This window comes from Melospiza georgiana, chromosome 4 (genome assembly GCF_028018845.1).
Source record: "Melospiza georgiana isolate bMelGeo1 chromosome 4, bMelGeo1.pri, whole genome shotgun sequence".
Lineage (NCBI taxonomy): Eukaryota > Metazoa > Chordata > Aves > Passeriformes > Passerellidae > Melospiza > Melospiza georgiana.
Window position 1 is genome coordinate 5422001 of NC_080433.1, and position 17620 is coordinate 5439620.

A 17620-nucleotide genomic window follows, 5' to 3' on the forward strand; every position below is an offset into this window, starting at 1 on the left:
TCTATAAAACTGTACACATAGACATATATTCATATACATGTGCCCACAGCAGAAATCCAGGGCTTCTAATACTTCTTTCTCTGTAGTTGTTTTCAACACTTTTTACTGAAACTTGTGGCTGCATTTCTGCTAACTTTATGAAACACAGCACATGGTCAGTCTCTGTGATTCTCATAAGGAATTATTCCAAAACTTCTGATTTTTTATTCTCTTCTCTTTATTTTTCTGCTTAACAAGATGGTCTAAAAGACACTTTCCCCCTGAAAGTATGTGAAAAAAACACATCATCAATCAAAAAGAGCAGAACTATGCAACTGAAGGAGCCACTGTATTGAATACATATGCTGCAAAAATGCAGTTTTTTATTAAAAAGCATCACTAAAAATTTAGTTCTCAGCCTATTTAATACTTATCACTACACCTTGTATTTCAGTCATAAGTTATGTAGCCTAGTACATGCAGCAATTCACTGATGGTGTGGAGCAGCAGTGGCACCTGCTGGCCATAATCATCCCCTGACTGCTAAAATTTCTCAATTGTTAAATTTTCTCCACACTGAATACCTCCTACTGATGCCTCAGGTTTTAGCTTTTATATTTTTCACATTCTGTGCTGCTTTAGTGTGTGGGTCTGGGCTTCACATTATGGGATGCTGAGCTCTGTGCACAGAGCAGGGAAACAAAACAATTCCTGCTCCAGCTGGGCACCAAGGACAAATGCCCCAAATCTCAGCCCAGGAGCACAAACCCCGTGGGCTGGAGAGAGAAAAACAAGCAGGGTGGGACTGCCTGGGCTAAAGCTGGAATGGGACAATGAACTGCAAGGTGCAAATGGAGCAGAACTGATCACAGTGACAGACCCCGTGCCCGGCCGTGCATTTTGGGGCCGTTTTGGTTCATCTTGGGTGTAGCCCTGGCTGGGCTCTGGTGCTGCCCAAGGTGCATCCATGGAGGCTTTTTATTAATCCCTGTTTTGTTCTTTAACTCCATCTAGTCTGTGTTCTACCTCCTTGTAAATGCACAATGATGAAAAAACCATGGAACCTGGAGAAACCTTGATAAGGCATGTTCTGATGATGCAGGGGATAAGTCCAACTGAGCTAACCACATGCTGTCAAACGTAGTGGCAAAAATACAAAGTGTTTGAAGATATAGGTCTGAGAGTTATCCATTGTTTCTTCTTTACTCTGTGGTTGATGCTCAAAATTTAATTTTTTTGCAATTTCCAGGTAGAGTTTCACCAAACGATACAAAAATGGTGGCAAAATGGACTTAATTTTTGGATTCACCAAGTACATGCTCTCCAGAGAAGGACAGTTGTTCATAATCCAGTGAATTTCAGATAATTCCTAAGAAATAAACTTCTATTATGGGAATTTTAATTTTCTTGAGGGCTCCTCATGTTGCCAGCAAAGCCCAACAGAAATGCAATGAACGAAGTCCCCAGAGTATTTTGCAATTGTTGGAAAAGCAAGGGATATTTAAACCAGCAGCCTGGGAATGTTTGCTATGGGTCTTCTAGTCTCCAAACTCTTGACATGCAACCTGGAATTAATAAAAATCTGATTTCCCAATGTTAGCTAAGAAAGTGAGAAAATTTGAAAACGTTTCTTGGTGTTTAATGGAGAGACACTTCAAAATTAAATAATAACACACAAGAGTTTGGATGCAAGGCGGATTTTTATTTTTGGTTTGCTAACTGTTGAAGAAAAATAAATGCCTGGGCATGATGACAGTAAGGATGTGTCAGAGCAGAGATCCTGCCAGCCAAGCATCCTTTCTCCAGCAGTGGCCAAAGGTAGGGAGCAGCCACTCCTTACAGAGGGGTTGGCTGGGTTGTTTATAACACCCACACAGTACCACACCTTGTGTCATGAGTGCAGCCAGGATGGTGGATCACAAAGAGATATTTTCCCAGAAAATTCTCCCAGGCTTCAGTACTCTGAGCCATAGCACATGATTTCATTGCATGAATATAAACAAACAAATGAAAACTAAACGCAACACAAAAAAAAAAAAAATCTAAAAAATTTAATCCCTTCTTCCTTGAAATAGATATTGAAACTTATGGAAAAATAAAATCCCCTCGATAAACAATGCCCCAACATGATTTGATTGGTGTTTGTTCATTCAGGGCAGAATTGGGTAAATACTAAAGAAAACATTTCTGGCAAAATTGCTTTCAGATTTCACACAGGTGCTTTGTGGTTTTCATTCTTCTGCGCACTGCTGCTCATGCAAAGAAATAATTGGAGAATATTATGGGAAACAGCTGCATTCACATGCAAACAAGGGTATTTGCTGATGAACCCAGGTATCCATCATCCATCTCCTCAGCCCACCAAAGCATTTCTGCATGGGTTTAGTTCAACTCAAAGGGAGTATTTCTATTTTAAAATAAGGCTTTGTACCAGGAATATTCCTCAACCATTCCACTCACCTTGTTGGGCCAGCCAGCCAAGGAAAAGCAGAAGACAGATGAGCAACAGATAGTGATCCATTACAGGGAAGAGCTTGTGAGTCAACCAAAGTGTTATATGTTAATTCAAAGAAAATGGGAAAAGTGGCATCATAAAGCAGAAATCCCCTAATCTCAGAAAATCCCCTACTGCTTTCCTGCACAGACAAAACAATGTTCCTCAGCATGGTTACATATATTAGCTGCCCAAAACTTAGTTGTATAAATCTTTGTTAGTCACCAAGGTGGTTTGTACTGTTATATATCAGCACCTTCCACAAAGGAAAGAGTATGGGTTGTTTAGAACAATAAATCAAACAGAAATTTTTAATATTGTAATATGCAGCAGTCATCAGAAACAATGTCTTACATAAAATACACAATCTTCGCTGCCTGTTTAGGAAACTCAAGAAGGACATATAATCAAGTGCTCGCCTTTTTTTCTACTTTAATCTAACTACACATTATTTGTTTTTTCCCCTTGTGAACAAATTTACAGGAAAAGGAAGGTGCTGTTATCATTCCCCTTTGCAAGTGATTAAATCAACATGTTTTTTCCCATATGGGATCTATACACCTTTGTGGATGAAATTTTGGAAAAAAATTAAATTGTAATCTTTTCTTCCCATTATCACAGTGCACATTTTGTGTCCAGGATTTTTAACTTATTTTCATCTTTCTGTCTGCACAGAAGGAATTCAGAAAGGTAATGTAGCACTTAAATGCTTACTCTTAATGGTGGTGGTAGGTACAACCACATAATAAAAGTGTGAGCTTGACCCAGTTGCCTGAGCACAAGTTCTACCACCATTTGAAATAATCTAGGGGCGCCAACATGTGTAAATGAGTGTCATGCAGGACACAAACCTGTGAGAGATCAGTTTTAATGTAGCTGCCCACTAGAAAATCCCAGGACGTGAGAAATACCGCATTTTTGGAGTGGGATCTCAACAAATGCTTGTATGCATGTGGAATAAAAGAAGGAGAGGGTTGGAGAGGGTTTAATTCCCATTAAATCATCAGGAAAAAGTTAAATATATCCGTCTCAGGGGGCAATTTGAGGCTTTCTGTAGAATTCATAGATATTGGACAAATACCTGTTGTCTGAGCCAGTAAAGAAATATGTTCCTGGGATTCCTTCCACTCTGCTCCAAGGAGGGAAATAAATGCCTCAACAGTATAATCAGTTTTAGGAGATTACTTAAGGTGTTCAGGATTTTTTTGGGAGGTATTTCTCATTGGAACTGCTCAGATTTGACCTTTAAAGTTGAGCCCAACAGGCACAGAGGCTATTGACATATGTGAATTAACTTTGGGGTCAGCTACAGTGGAATTTGAATCAAAATTACAGGCTTGTGCCCAAGCGCCTCCTGAGAAACCACAGTGAGAGCATCCATAGAAATGTGACCAAATTGATAACAGAACTTGGAGACACCAGAGCTCACCAATTCACCAGCACCAGGCAAAACACCTGGAATATTTCACCTGGCCATTGTGTAGGCAACTGGATCAAGTTCTTTAGACAGCTGCTCTTAGAATCTGTGTGTGGATGTTTAACTGGAAGTTCAGTGTCCACTCTGGATGATGGAGATTTGATCAACATTATCAGAGGAGCCTAAGGAATGACTGAGTTTACCCTGCTGTGGGTACTCCTATGTGCAGAGACCATACAATACAAACAGATCAGACAACCTATGGAATTCAGAACTGCAACTTGGCAGATGCCAGAGGCTTTTTTGAATTCAGGAACCCTCCTGGAGCAGGAGCTGGAGGCAGCCCTCTCAGACACCCTCCACATGTGCTACTGAGCAGCTGCATTCAGGCAAAATCCTTGATTCAGGGTAAGCACTACTTAGCAACAACTAAAACATCAGTCTGTTACCAACATTATTCCCATACTAAATCCAAAAAAACAGCTACTAGGAACAAAATTACCTCTTTCCAAACCAAAACTGTTTGGGCAGCCTTTCAATTGGGTGCTTAAATTTAGACAGTGATAATGTTCCTAAAAGACAAAATAACAATCACTGTGAGGAACAGAGTTCTTTGATTATCATCTGTAGGGATTTTTATGTTACCTTGAGGGAGAAGACTTGTAAGAGGTCACACAGAAGTTAGCATATGTGCTTCTAAAACTTTTAACTAGAATATTTTTTTGAAATACCTCTTTCTTAAATGTATTGGTCACCTTATCTCTAAAAGAAATTTGTTCCATATAAAGAAGACAGCAGTTTGTTTTGATGTTGAATACAAGATGTTGATGTACTACTGTTGTATTACTCTTTACTTGACCTTTTCTCTGCCAGTTGATTATGCACAGTTCTAAACTCCTCCAGCAATGCTTTTGGCATAGCTGAATGTTTTTAGAGCAATAAACTTCAGTCAATAACTAAAATACTTTCATCCTGAAGTGCTCTTTAGGCAATGAATTAAAAATAAACTTGTAAACATGGAAGAGTCCCTAAACGCAGGAGGAGTTGTGTCTCCGTGTGTGGTTTGGTTTTTGGTTTTTGGTGGGGTTTGTTTTATTTTACTATTGCTATTTCTAATTGAAAAATAAGTTTTGAGACATCTGAAAATCTATCACTTTGTATCAGATTTTTCACATAACTTCAGCCACAAAAATGGTTGACTATGAGGCAAAGATCTGTTATGGTGCTGAAACAACTTTTAGTGTTTAGATTTAACTTATTTTTCTAGAGAAAAAGTATCCAGCCCTTTATACTGTCGTCCTGTAGTTGCAAATATCCTACCCCTTATATACCCTATTTAATAGTTTATGCTATTCTGGAATTAAGAAACACAGGGTTCTAGATTTTTCTCCTGAATTAGGGAGATAGAAGCTCTTCTTCTCTCAGGATAGATCCAGTTGCCTTTGTGTCATCTAGGGCTGGAGTAATTCAAACTTTAGTTTCCATTCCTTGTCTTACACAAAGCAATCTTCTGCCTCTAAATAACACCTGTGATTTCCATCTATTCCTGGGGTGCAGGTGGTTGCAGTATTCCCATGACAACGATGACTTTGACAGACATAAATATTGAATTTAATGCTTGTATTTTAATTTGGGAAGTCAGTTTACGAGATGAGTGGTGCCTTGAGACTTTGATATGACCAGTTCCTTTAGACATGACAGATTTCAATATGGGTAATATCCCAGAAGGACTGGAAATAATCTGAGATATTGCCAGCATCAACAGCAGCACTCTAGTTCTTTACAGAGAATTGTTTGACATGATCTAAAAGCCCCCTGTGAGGGAGATTTCATAGCAGTGGTCCACAGCCTATTGTGCTTAACTTCTCATTAGAAACTTTTTCCTGCTATATCAGTTAGACCTCGCTCGTCTCTTCTTCTGTTCCTTGGGGTCACAGAGCACAAATTACTTTTTATGCCTTTGAAACATTTTTAGTCATATTTTGAAGCAATAGTTATTTCAGAAAAAATAATGTTATCTTGCCTTTCTCAACAGTTAGGGCAAAATTTTTAGAATTTCTCTTGGCTTGGGTTTTCCAAAATACTCATCCACTCTGGGAGCATCATCTGTCCAGGAAGATGAATAATTAACCAAGTGTGAATGAGAGCAGACAGATTTTTTTCTCTGATAATTAAGTAAAGTTCTATATACTGGAGTAGAGAATTAATTTTTCTTGCATTAAAAGAAGTGGTATTATTAATTTAGTGATTATTATGTTATAGTTTGATATTAAAACTATAATAAATTTCATATTATTTTTTCATATATTGTACATACAATATTATGTACAATTTTGTGTAATAATACAAAATGAAAAATTTTGAATTTTTAAAAAAATTTCTGATGGTAACAGAATAGTAGCACCATTTCAAAGAAAATTCTTGAGGAGAAGATCTACTTCAGTTCAGAGAATGGAATGATCAGAAATTCACTGTATCTTCAAAATAGCCAATATATTGATTTTGCTTACATTTTTCCAGGGCAATGAGACTTTCCTTCCAGTAGATGGTGATAGAGAACTTCCTTAAAAATAGTAAAAAAAAAAAAAGCAATTGACAGCTGTGGGCTTCCCTTCCCCTGTTTTTATGGAATCTGACCCCAAATCAGCACTGAAATAAACAGAACATTTTTTTCATGGTCTCATGATGGGGCAGTTTACCAGTTGTGAAGTATTTTATCTTTTCTCTGTTTCCATCTTTACTCTTTTCTGGTTTCGTTCCTTTGAAATACATATTTTTGCTACATGATCTGGAAGGAAATAGGAAGATGTAATTATTATTATGTTGAACAGTTTCTGTCCTACAACCTCAGCTTTGGTTTTGGGAAACATTTCACTCTTCTGCCTCTGAGCTGGCTGGATGCTAAAGGCCAGCAATTTCTCCATCTCATTTAAGTCTGAATAGTGTGTTCCAGCAATGTTATTTTTTGCTTTTAATCCCAGTCTTCATGTAGTATATTTTATCAAGACAAATAAACGTTTGAAAGTTTCAAATATGTGAGAAGGAGGAAAATAGATTTTGTTATGCAAAATTCCATAGTCAAAAAAACCAGTAATGATTTGTAGGGGAAAATGTCAATTATGAAACTATATTTACACATGGGATGGAACTAGGTTTTGATATTTCATTCATGTTCTTAGGATTTACAGGGGGAAAAAAATCAAGATAATTGTATAAGCTTCAGAGGAACTATTAAAGTTTGCTTTAAATTTTGATAAATGCATCCAAGATCACCTCTTAGATTCTTGACTGGATATCTTGGGCAGATATCTGTCTGACAGACATGATGTGGTGGTAGGTAACATCCAGGGCCCAGTGACATTCTCTGATGTACACAGCATTGATGAGGATGGTGGAAAACAGAGACTGAACCTGAAAATTTGGTGTCATTCATGTTTTAAAGCCAAACCAGAGCACGACAAAGCTGACTGCACTGAGGGGGCATTGATACCAAACCATCAATGTTGCATCAATAATTGATACCAATCCATCAATATTGTATCAGTAATTAATATCCAACCAACAATGCTGTATCTGGTGTTGTTCCACTTGGAAATTATTATGTCTGTCTTCTGCTTGTTATTGAACAAATGGGAAGGTATAAGGTTCTCATAAACTTTCCAAAGTCTGTTCTTGAACTTGTATAAAAACACTGTTGTAAAAGAAGGTTGAAAATTATTGTTGTTCATTGTAATGGAATGAACTGAGGAAACTGATGTGGTTTGATCTTGCCTTTCTGAAGAAAAAATACTCCAACAAACCACAAACCCCCCCCCCCCCCCAAAAAAAAACCAAAAAAAACCAAAACCAAGCGAAAGCTATTTCATGTCCGTGAAGATTTTCCTTGGAAACCTAGATTGTTTGACTTCCCCTGAAGGAACTTCAGTAATCTTACCCCAATTCACTGTGATTTGGAAAAGATTATGGGAATGCTTCAAAACAACGATAAGATCAAAATAAGATCAAAATAAAATGTCTTAGTTTACCAGCCAGGCAGAAATGTTTTACTTAAGGTCAATCTAACACTAATCTCACTGCCTGAGCTAACCTTTTAGGATTATGGGAACTATTTTTCATTGCCCTGGCCTTCACTTCTCTATTATTGGGTAGACTTACAAAATTATATCTCCTAGTTGCTCCTCTACTTCTGTCCCTGAGAACAACTGCAGAGCATGATGGAAAAAAAAATGTTTATTGCGAAAATATTGACCACTCATTCTCCTGGTATACATATTTTTTTTACTTTTTTTTTAAGGCTTTTGAATCTTATTTACATCCTGTAGTTTGGACACAAGTTCTAATTCTGGGATTGTATAGAGTGAGAAAATACACCTACCATGACCCCACAGCAGGCAGAGAGCTGCCAGGAGATGCTTCAGCATCATTTTGAAGTGAGCACTAAAAGCCAGGCTAAACCAATACAAAGATTTCATAAGCAAAACTTGCGCATAAAAAAATTTAAAAAAATTGTATTTTGCACACCTGAGCAGATTTCCACCCTGAATTAGTAACTTCATAATTGTTCTGATAAAAATCCAGCCCAAATTCCAGCTCTGTCCAGGGAAAAGCATCTTGCAAGCTGCCCAAGTGATAGGAGAACACTACTGGGGGTGAAAAATATTATGATCTTCCTGCTCTGAACATCTTCATTCTCTTCCAAATTACCATAGGAACATTAATTTGATTGTGTACTTCCTACAGCACTGCTAATTAGTTATCTCATATTAATTATAGTAATCACATACACACCTATCTATAGGACTATTAGGCAGTTCATAGGAAAAAAGCACTAACTAAGATATGCTTGATTCAGAGCAGCTAATCAGCCAACAGCTGTTCTCAGTCCCACAGTTGCTAGTTAACACCCAAAATACTGTACAAAAGGGATACTTTCAAAATTCCAGCTAATAAAAATCTTCTTCAAGTCATTGCTAAACAAATGTGCTCAGCCTATTTCTCTTCATCTGCTATGAGAGCCAGGGATCAGAATTAAATACTAATATGACTAAGCAGCAGTACAAGAATCATCAAAAGGCTGTTGTGAGAACATGCCACCATGGAACAAACAGAATGTTTTTTAGCAGAGGAAATATAGTCTGGGCCAATATAGGTCAGTAAATCTACTTTTAAACCAATAAAAGGTGTTTGTCTGCAGTCTAGGTGTTGTTTTGCCTGGAGATTAATGCTGTCTTTACTGTGATTTTGTGCACTGGGTTGGGTGATGGAAAAAGACTCATCCTGTGACATGAACTTTTATAGCAAGTGCTCAGAAAGGGATTATCATCAATGAACTACAAAATAGAGCCTACTGCTCATGTGTGGTTCACAGGGATGGCCACAAACTGACATCCAGAGTGTGATGCTCCTCTCCATCTGCCATGAAATGAACTCCTTTGTTTTACATTAGAATCTAACAAAGCAAAACAAAACAAAACCAAACAAAATCAAAACCAAAAACAAAACACCAAAACTTTGTTCAATTTTATGGCTCTGTTCTAAGTGCCTAAAAGTCACAGATCTGGTTGCTATCCCTTCATGTACATGAGGATGGCCTGGTACAAGAATGTGTTCTACTCCTCTAGAATTTATGGTCTGAGTCAATGGTTTTAGGAGAAGAAACCATTTGGTCATCTGGTCTTTATTCCTCTGAATTACAGGCCAGCAAGTTCTACCTGCAGGTTTTACGCTGATTTCATCAGGACAAGTGTCTCACTAAAGCTTTATTCTCTACTCCCACAAAATGTGAAGTTTCAGCTTCCACTGCATGATTCTGGTCCTGTTTCCTCCACCCTGCTGCATCCTCCTATGACATCTTTCTTTCCTGTGTAGGACATGGGTCAGAGATGTTTCATCTCAATGTTTTTACAGCACCAAGTCTCTACTGGATAGCTCAACCCTTTCAATTTTTGTGGCTATTTTCTTTCTTACAAAGTAATTAAATTTTTGTATAAAGAAATTGAATCCTCCACTTTGCTTTCCATGCAAATCAGAGTTCTATCATTGTGCAAATATTATTTATACGTAAAATTAAATTAAATTCATCATACAGCTTCCTGTCTGGAAGCTGCATTGCCAACCCCATTTCAATCAGTTGCTGCATTGCCCCTATTCCAGACCTTTATTTTTGTGTATTCTCTTGACAGATTTGACAAGAATTATGCATGTTAAAAGAAGCATGTCCTGTTTGAAGTTAAAATAAAAAAGAGTATGAAATTGTTAAAAAAATGTGAAATTGTTTGGTTGTACTCAGGTCCAAGATCCAAGTAAATATCCTGCTTGTGTTTCACTGACTGCCAAGGAAAGTTTGGCCATCACATCTTTAGCTGCATGAGAAATCTGCAGTTATGTGAGGTTCAATATTTGGGTCTGAATATGCAGTAGGTTTAGTTTCAGTCCCATTATATGTGCATTCCTCATTTACAGGCTGAAATATATAGACAGGATGAAGTCTGAGCTAAGAAAATCCATAAGGCTGTTTATGCCCCATAAACTTCTCTCATTCCATTTAAAATTCAGTCCTCATTAAGAAAACTTTAAGTAAAGTGTGTTTAGTGGCACTGTTATGGAGCCAGAACTCTTATCTTTAGAAAAATTAATTGCCAACAAAGCTGGTGAAGAGTCTGGAACACAGGTGTGATGTGGAGAAGCTGAGGGAGCTGGGGTGGCTCAGCCTGGACAAAAGGAGGCTCAGAGGGGAATTTATGGCTCTTTACAACTCCCTGACAGGAGGATGCAGCTGGGGAGAATTGATCTCTTCTCACCAAATGAGCGACAGGACAAGAGGCAACAGCCTCAGGTTGCAAAAAGGGAGGTTTAGATTGGATATTTGGAAAAATCTCTTCACTGCAAGGGATGTCAAACCCTGGCACAGCCTTCCCAGGGCAGTGGTGGAGTCACCATGCCTGGAGGGATTTAAAGGACATGTAGATGCGGCACTTGGGGACAGAGTGCTTGGGGACACAGTGTAGTGGTAGGCTTGGCATTGTTGGGTTAATGTTGGACTTGATGAATTTAGAGATCTCTCCTCTCCTAAACAATTCTGTGATTCTATTATTCTAATAACAACCTTAACCAGGGATATTTTCAGAAGCCTTAGCAGGGGTATTTGGGCCTGTTAATTGCTCATCCCAGAGATGTGCATAGAGGCTGTGGATGCCATGCCTGCTGCATCGTTCATTTCATGTGAACTAATTGACAGGGGGGTGCAATTATGAGGCTTAATTGAAGAAAAAGACAATTTCACTTTTTTTCTCTGTAGGTATAGATTAAAAGCAAGCTTGTACCGTAGGTAGACTAGAAAACAAACTTTCAAGAAAAATGGTTTTCCAGTGGCTTTTTATAAGTTTATTAATTGTAGTGTGCCTCTATTATATTTAGATGCCCAAGTTAGGCTTCACTGATCCTGCTTCAGCTGTGTCCAGCAGAGGGAGGGTAATATCTGCAAGGACTATCATTATTAGTGGTCAGGGTAAAACTGCAGGCAGGAAAAAAATCTTCCTGGGTAAATATAAAACTGTCAAATAACTTAAAATACCATATTTATTCTCATTGGAGAATTATCCAGTGTCATCTAAGGATATATACAAAACCAAGTTGGTAGGAAGAAGCTTTCACTCTTAACTAGATCCATTGATACATTTGGGAAAAACAGATAGTCTTTGAACACAAAAGAGCTGAAGAATAACCTGTGCTCAGAAGTTATTCTGCCTTCTGTGAGCATTTTAGCTGGATAAATTATAAGAAAACTTTATGACTTATATCCCTACAGATTAAAAGCCTCTCCCTATAAGAAAAACCATAAAGTTTTTGCAATGAGACTAACTATGAACTTAATCCAGAGGTATAAAAACTTAGGTGGTAGAGTGGTATTATTCCAAGTAATTTCAGCATATTTCATTACACAAATGTCTTTTCATTACATAAATATTCATTATATAAATTGGTCTTAAATAGCAAAGTTTAGGTTAAAATTTCATCTGACTACACAAAAAAGCCACTACAAGAATAAATATCCCACCTAACATACTCTGAGTGCTGGAATTTAGCTGGTGTTAAATATCTGTTTGTTAGTTAATTCTCACCCACAAACAAACCTGAGGACTTTCAGTGGAATTTTGATTGATCAAGAGCATCAGAATCTGAGAAATCTAGGGTTCTTTGATGATGATTGATGATGAAGGTGGATTTAGTAGATGCTGAAGTAGTCATTAGCAAAAGCAAGAAGCTGTAAAACCTTTTCAAGAAGTAATGTTCTGATCCTCAGCCCTTTTCTTTGAAGGGAGTAGTCACTGCTTTCCTACCACAGGACAAAACTTTTCACTCTCCTGTAAAAGATACAAATGGAACAGAAAAGGAATGCATGGTAATAGATTTATATTCTGTTCTCCCAGCTGTACTGACTTTCTTTATGTTTCCAGGCCATTCTTTCAACCACAAATGTGGGTTTTTTTCTGAGAACTGAATAACCAGCATATTTTGCACCAGAGTACGAGCCAGCTTGACCCAAGTGAATGCATTACCTTTATCCCATGATTGCCCACTCCTGAGCAGCCTCTCATCCTGGCACCTTCCTCCAACAGCCTCCCTCCTCGAGAGCCAAGGAGAAACTTTTGAATGAGTAAACTGACATTATGACATTTGCCAAATTTCAATTTTGTTCAGTCAATTAGCAGTAGCTTCAATCTTGTATTCCAATTGATTAGGCTGAAATTACCATGGTGAATTTCCATCCTGGAGGGTATAAAAGCCCTCAGACACTGGGTGAACGTGAATCTCGTGTGCCTCTCCAGGCTGAGCTGCTGTAGCTAACACACTAATGAAAAGGTTATGTCAGGCAAACGGAATATGGAAAAAAAAATCTGAAGATAAAAAAGTTAAATAGGTTGTTTTAAACCTCCTAATAGAAATGGGATGGAGTACTTTTTTTTTTCTCCCTCTAATAGTAGCAAATGCTTTTCTGTAAGTGCTTCTTGCAGATATTTAATGTAACAAATACAACAGGGAGTGCTTTTGAAATAGCAGATGAATTGAAACAGTGGGAAGAAAAAGGAATAGGAATGGGATGGGGGATAAGATACTTCAGACTTAATATATTGCAGAAAGAGAGATAATTCTATGGGCTAAAAAATCAATCCACATACATCTCTTTGCTTCACAGAATGCAGAATTCCAATCAGAAAACCAATGAGAATGTATCCTCTGATGTTTTACATATGCTATTTTACTTTTTCAGGGAAAAACAAACCTCACATTCAATCCCTTTAAAAAAGCAGGATGAGGACTATGCAAGGGGAAGGTTTTCTGTTTTGAAATCCTAGATTTAAGAGAATAAAACTAGTACCTCAGGACTGAAGCCACTGGACAGAAAACACTCTCAAGCCTTTGTTCTGGTTTAAGCAGAATTGGAGTTTTCCATTCATCAGAAAAACTTTCTAGTGAGGTTCTGTGTCCTCCCAACACAACCAGGAGACAGAGATGGCTAGAAAGTTTCTTTATGAACCACAAACACAGAAAAAGGCTTATCTGGCATTGAAAGTTGCAAAATTTAAAAATACAGATTGTGTCAGTTCTGCTTTCCAAAGAAGCTTATATTCTTAGATAAGAGCATGGATGAGTCTAAGAATAGACGAGTCTCGATCTTGCACCACCAATGGGCTGATGTGGGTCCTCGGTAAACCACTTTAAAATGGATTTATGTGATGAGCTCAGGCAGCCAAACCTCATGTCCCTGGAGCCATCATCGTGTGTCACTGTGGAGAAGAGCAAGAATTGTCTTCCACCCTTAGGAGATCACAAAATCAGGCAGGGGGGAGGATGAGATCTTGACAGGATCTTGGTTAACCACTCACCAGCGCAATGCTGATCCCCACTGCCAAACTCTCTGCCAAATGAGTGTTTGCTTGTATCTTTTACAGGTTTTTCCTTACAAATAGCTGGAAAAGTATTTTGTGGTTTTAAGTCAAGATGAAGCACTTTCCTAGAGGTTTGCAAACCTAAAAAGAGCAAGAAATAGCCATGAAAAAAATTTCTGTTCAGGTTTAGATAAAAACTTTTTTCTCTCAATTTTATTCAATGTTTGCTCTATTCACCCAAAGTTTCAATGCCCTACGTAGTAAAGATCTGATGCATCTATTTCTCCTTTGGAATTATTTGGTTAAGTTTTACAAAACTGTGGAGGAAAAAAAGTACAAATTAAGATCTTAATATGATTAAACAATCACGTAGCTGCAATGTAAAACACCACATCTGAAATTGTCTTGGAGAAAAGCATTCTCAGGCCAACATAAAGTTTGACAGTGCACATGCAGAGTTTCAACTTGTATTGGAGTAATTTCCATGGAGTTGATGGAAGTTCTCTAACTTCCACTTACAAAAATGGAAATGCTTCTTCCTGTCATCTTCTTGATCACAGGAATAATTTCCTTTTTAGAACTTATTTTTCCTGTTCAAATACTTTCATGTGCCCTCTCTCATCCATTTTTAGAAATCTTTCACCAGTCACTCCAGGCCCTTGCAGTGCATGAGTGGGCAGGCTGTTTAAATTTCCCCTGTTAATATTCACTTTTTCTCCTGTGGTGTTCCTGCCGTGTTGTTAAATTCTGCTTTGAATACCATTAATTCCAGTTTATATTTGGAGGTGTTTTTCAGTTGTGTCTGTCCTTTATGAAAATGCTGCATATTTCTTTCTGTGGTGCTTGCAGACCACAGCAGTGGAGTTTGAAGTCTATTCAGCTTCTGGAGAAAAGCAGCAGAGCTTTTTTTACTCAGGACATGGTTCTTTAGGTGATATTCTGACACCAACAAAGTTAAATTAAATTTTTCCATTTGTTTCAACTGAGTTTTCTCTGCAATTATTATCAATAAGAAAATATTTCTTCCCAATTTTCCTTCTTCCCTTTCAAGCTGGAATTATTATTATTATTATTAGAAGAATTTGCCTTTTCACATTTTCACAATCACAATCAGCTTGTGCACAAGCATCCACAAAATTAAGCTGTTTCATCTTATCAGATGAGCGCCTTGATTTACATTCTGCCTCCCAAGCTGTCTCTGCTTCTTCAGCACAATCACCATTGCAGATTTGTTTCCATAACCCGATATCAGTGAGAAATTGGCAATGTTCTGGACTGAACCTTTTGCCAATGTTCTGGACTGAACCTTTCCAGAATCTGTGAAGAAACACATCTGAGATCCAAGGCTATGGCATTGTTACAGGAATTCAAACTTGTTCTGGGGTCTGCACAAGCAAAGACTTTCTTCAGCCTCTGTTGGGCCCCATGGATAATCTACAGAGTTCATCATCGTATTTTTTCCATAAAAGATATGTAAAATAATTAACTGCCTGCAGAAGGGAGAATGGTGCTGTTGGTTGCTGAATCTGCATTGCTATTTTTGCCAAAGTGCTCAGTAGGTCATTCAGAGCAAGCCTCAGCAGGGATTAGGCACACAGTGAGATGTTCACTTCCACTCCAAACAACATAATACAACCTTCAGCTGGAAGCCAAAAATTTCTCATTCTCTGTACTTCAGGAATACCTTTTGCAGTGCTCTAGTTGTATTTATAGGTAGATTTTCCAAGTACACTCAGTGGCCTGACACGGTTGCAAATTACATCCATGGGAAGGAGTTTAGACCAGAACCATGAATTTTCTAAAGAGTAACTCATGGTTCATTTTTGGTAAATGGGACATATCCTTGTGCCCTTGACCTTGAATATTTCCACTTGCCATTGGCCATGTGACAAAAGGCCACTATTTTCCCACAGTAAGACCATGGGAAAATTTTGATTTTTCAATATGTGTACAGAATCCTGCAAATCATTTTCCCATTAATACTACTGTCAAGTTGCTATCTTATAAATCTTTATTTTTAGTAATATAAAATAGTTGGTGTGCTAAAGACATGGATATTTTCTCTTCATAAAATATATTTCACATATTAATTTTTCTCCAATGGACTTTTAATATTTTTGGGAAAGCTTTTCTTTGTTTTGGTAGCTGGTTTTTTCTCCCTGGACAGGTTTTACCCTCAGATACTCTTTGTAACAAATGTAAAAATAAAGACAATATTTGACACATGAGCTGAGCTCTTTAAAGTTTTTAGTCCTCATGACTGTGGCTAAAAGAAGTAGGTCAATCTCAGTTTGTAAATGTATTTTTACCATCCTGGTTTTCATTGCCTCATGAGGGTCAAGTTTTAAAATAGATTGAGCAATGGCATGACTGCCCATGATTGGACAAGTGAAAATCATCACTTGCAAAGTTTCATGCTTGTTGGGATTCATAAAAAAAACCCAAAGTTTCCTTCCTCCCATATCAAACACCAAAGATGCATTTTCCTTCAACCTTTCTAAAGATGGAATGCCACAATGATAATGTCTAGGAGCCTGCTAATAACATATAATACAAACTTGTTAGATTTTATTATTTGTTGACAAAGAGTACTTTTGGTGAGACAAGAACTGAACACTTTCCTGTTGTTTCCATCTAATCTTCCCTTCATCCTTCTGGGAGCTCTGTTGAAGCAGAATCTCCTATAGCCCAAAGTTGTTCCTTACCACCAACCTCCAGATGCTGGGTGACGTTGAGAACATACTCTTAGAAAAGTTTATTATTTATCATGAAGTATGATGTGCCATCATACATAAGACAGACATTACACTTTTTAGTGGAGTATCCTTCACCTTGCAGAGAGCCTCAGCCTTTCTCATGCCAAGGAATTTCCATTTCTCTTGGCACCCCACTCTCCCACTCTGCCACCCGGAGCTGCTGTGGCAGTTTCACACCTGCAGATCTCATGCTGTTCTTCTTGTGTGCTGTTCTCATGTGTTCTTCTCATAACCTCATGCTTGCAAATCCTGAGATATATTGATTTAGTCAAATTTTTCCTGTAAGAAATTGTCACAGATGTGGGAATAGCTCTCTCCCCCCCTTTTCCTGCCTTTTTTAAAATATATAACCATATAGTAGAGGAGAGGAAAGCTTAATACATGACTTCAATGCATAAAAGCCATTTCAATAGTCCATAATTATTATCCAATAATATGGATATATGCAAAAAGTTCAGTAGTTAATCTGTGCACAACTTGTAATCAAAACTTGTTTGTGTGTTAGTAGGATCACAGGCAGAAATCATCAAGTGGAAGTGTTGTAGTGTGTTAGGTTAGCACACTACAACATGGAAGATTGTTTTTCTCCTTGGCTGGCCACTGGGGAGAGTTTTCACTATCCCATTCTCCTTTCTCTTGCCCTCCTTATCATCTAAAAGTGACTTCACCATTTGATTAATTGTATGATATCGGCAAGACACCCCATAAATACAATTTTGTCCGTGGAGATCTCCCTTCCCCTTCTTTGTGCAGCACTCTCAGCATCCTGGTAGGTTCAAGACAAGACCAAATCCCAGCAAGAATGTGTGAAATAAGGATCCAGACAGACAGCCTGTCCTGCCCCAAGCCTGGCCTGGAGATTGCATTTAAAATACAATGAAGAGTGAGCCAGGGGAAATTCTTGTGTGATTTTCATGCATTTGGTCCTTATTTGAGACCGGGACAAAGTCACAATCAAATTCAATGCTAACAGCAATTTATATCACTTTTGCATCTCTCAAGTCTTAAGCTTTTATTTGTGCTTCTGATTCATGCTCTTGAGGATGACAATTTGCAGAGCTTCTGAGTATGCATCCGATAGAAA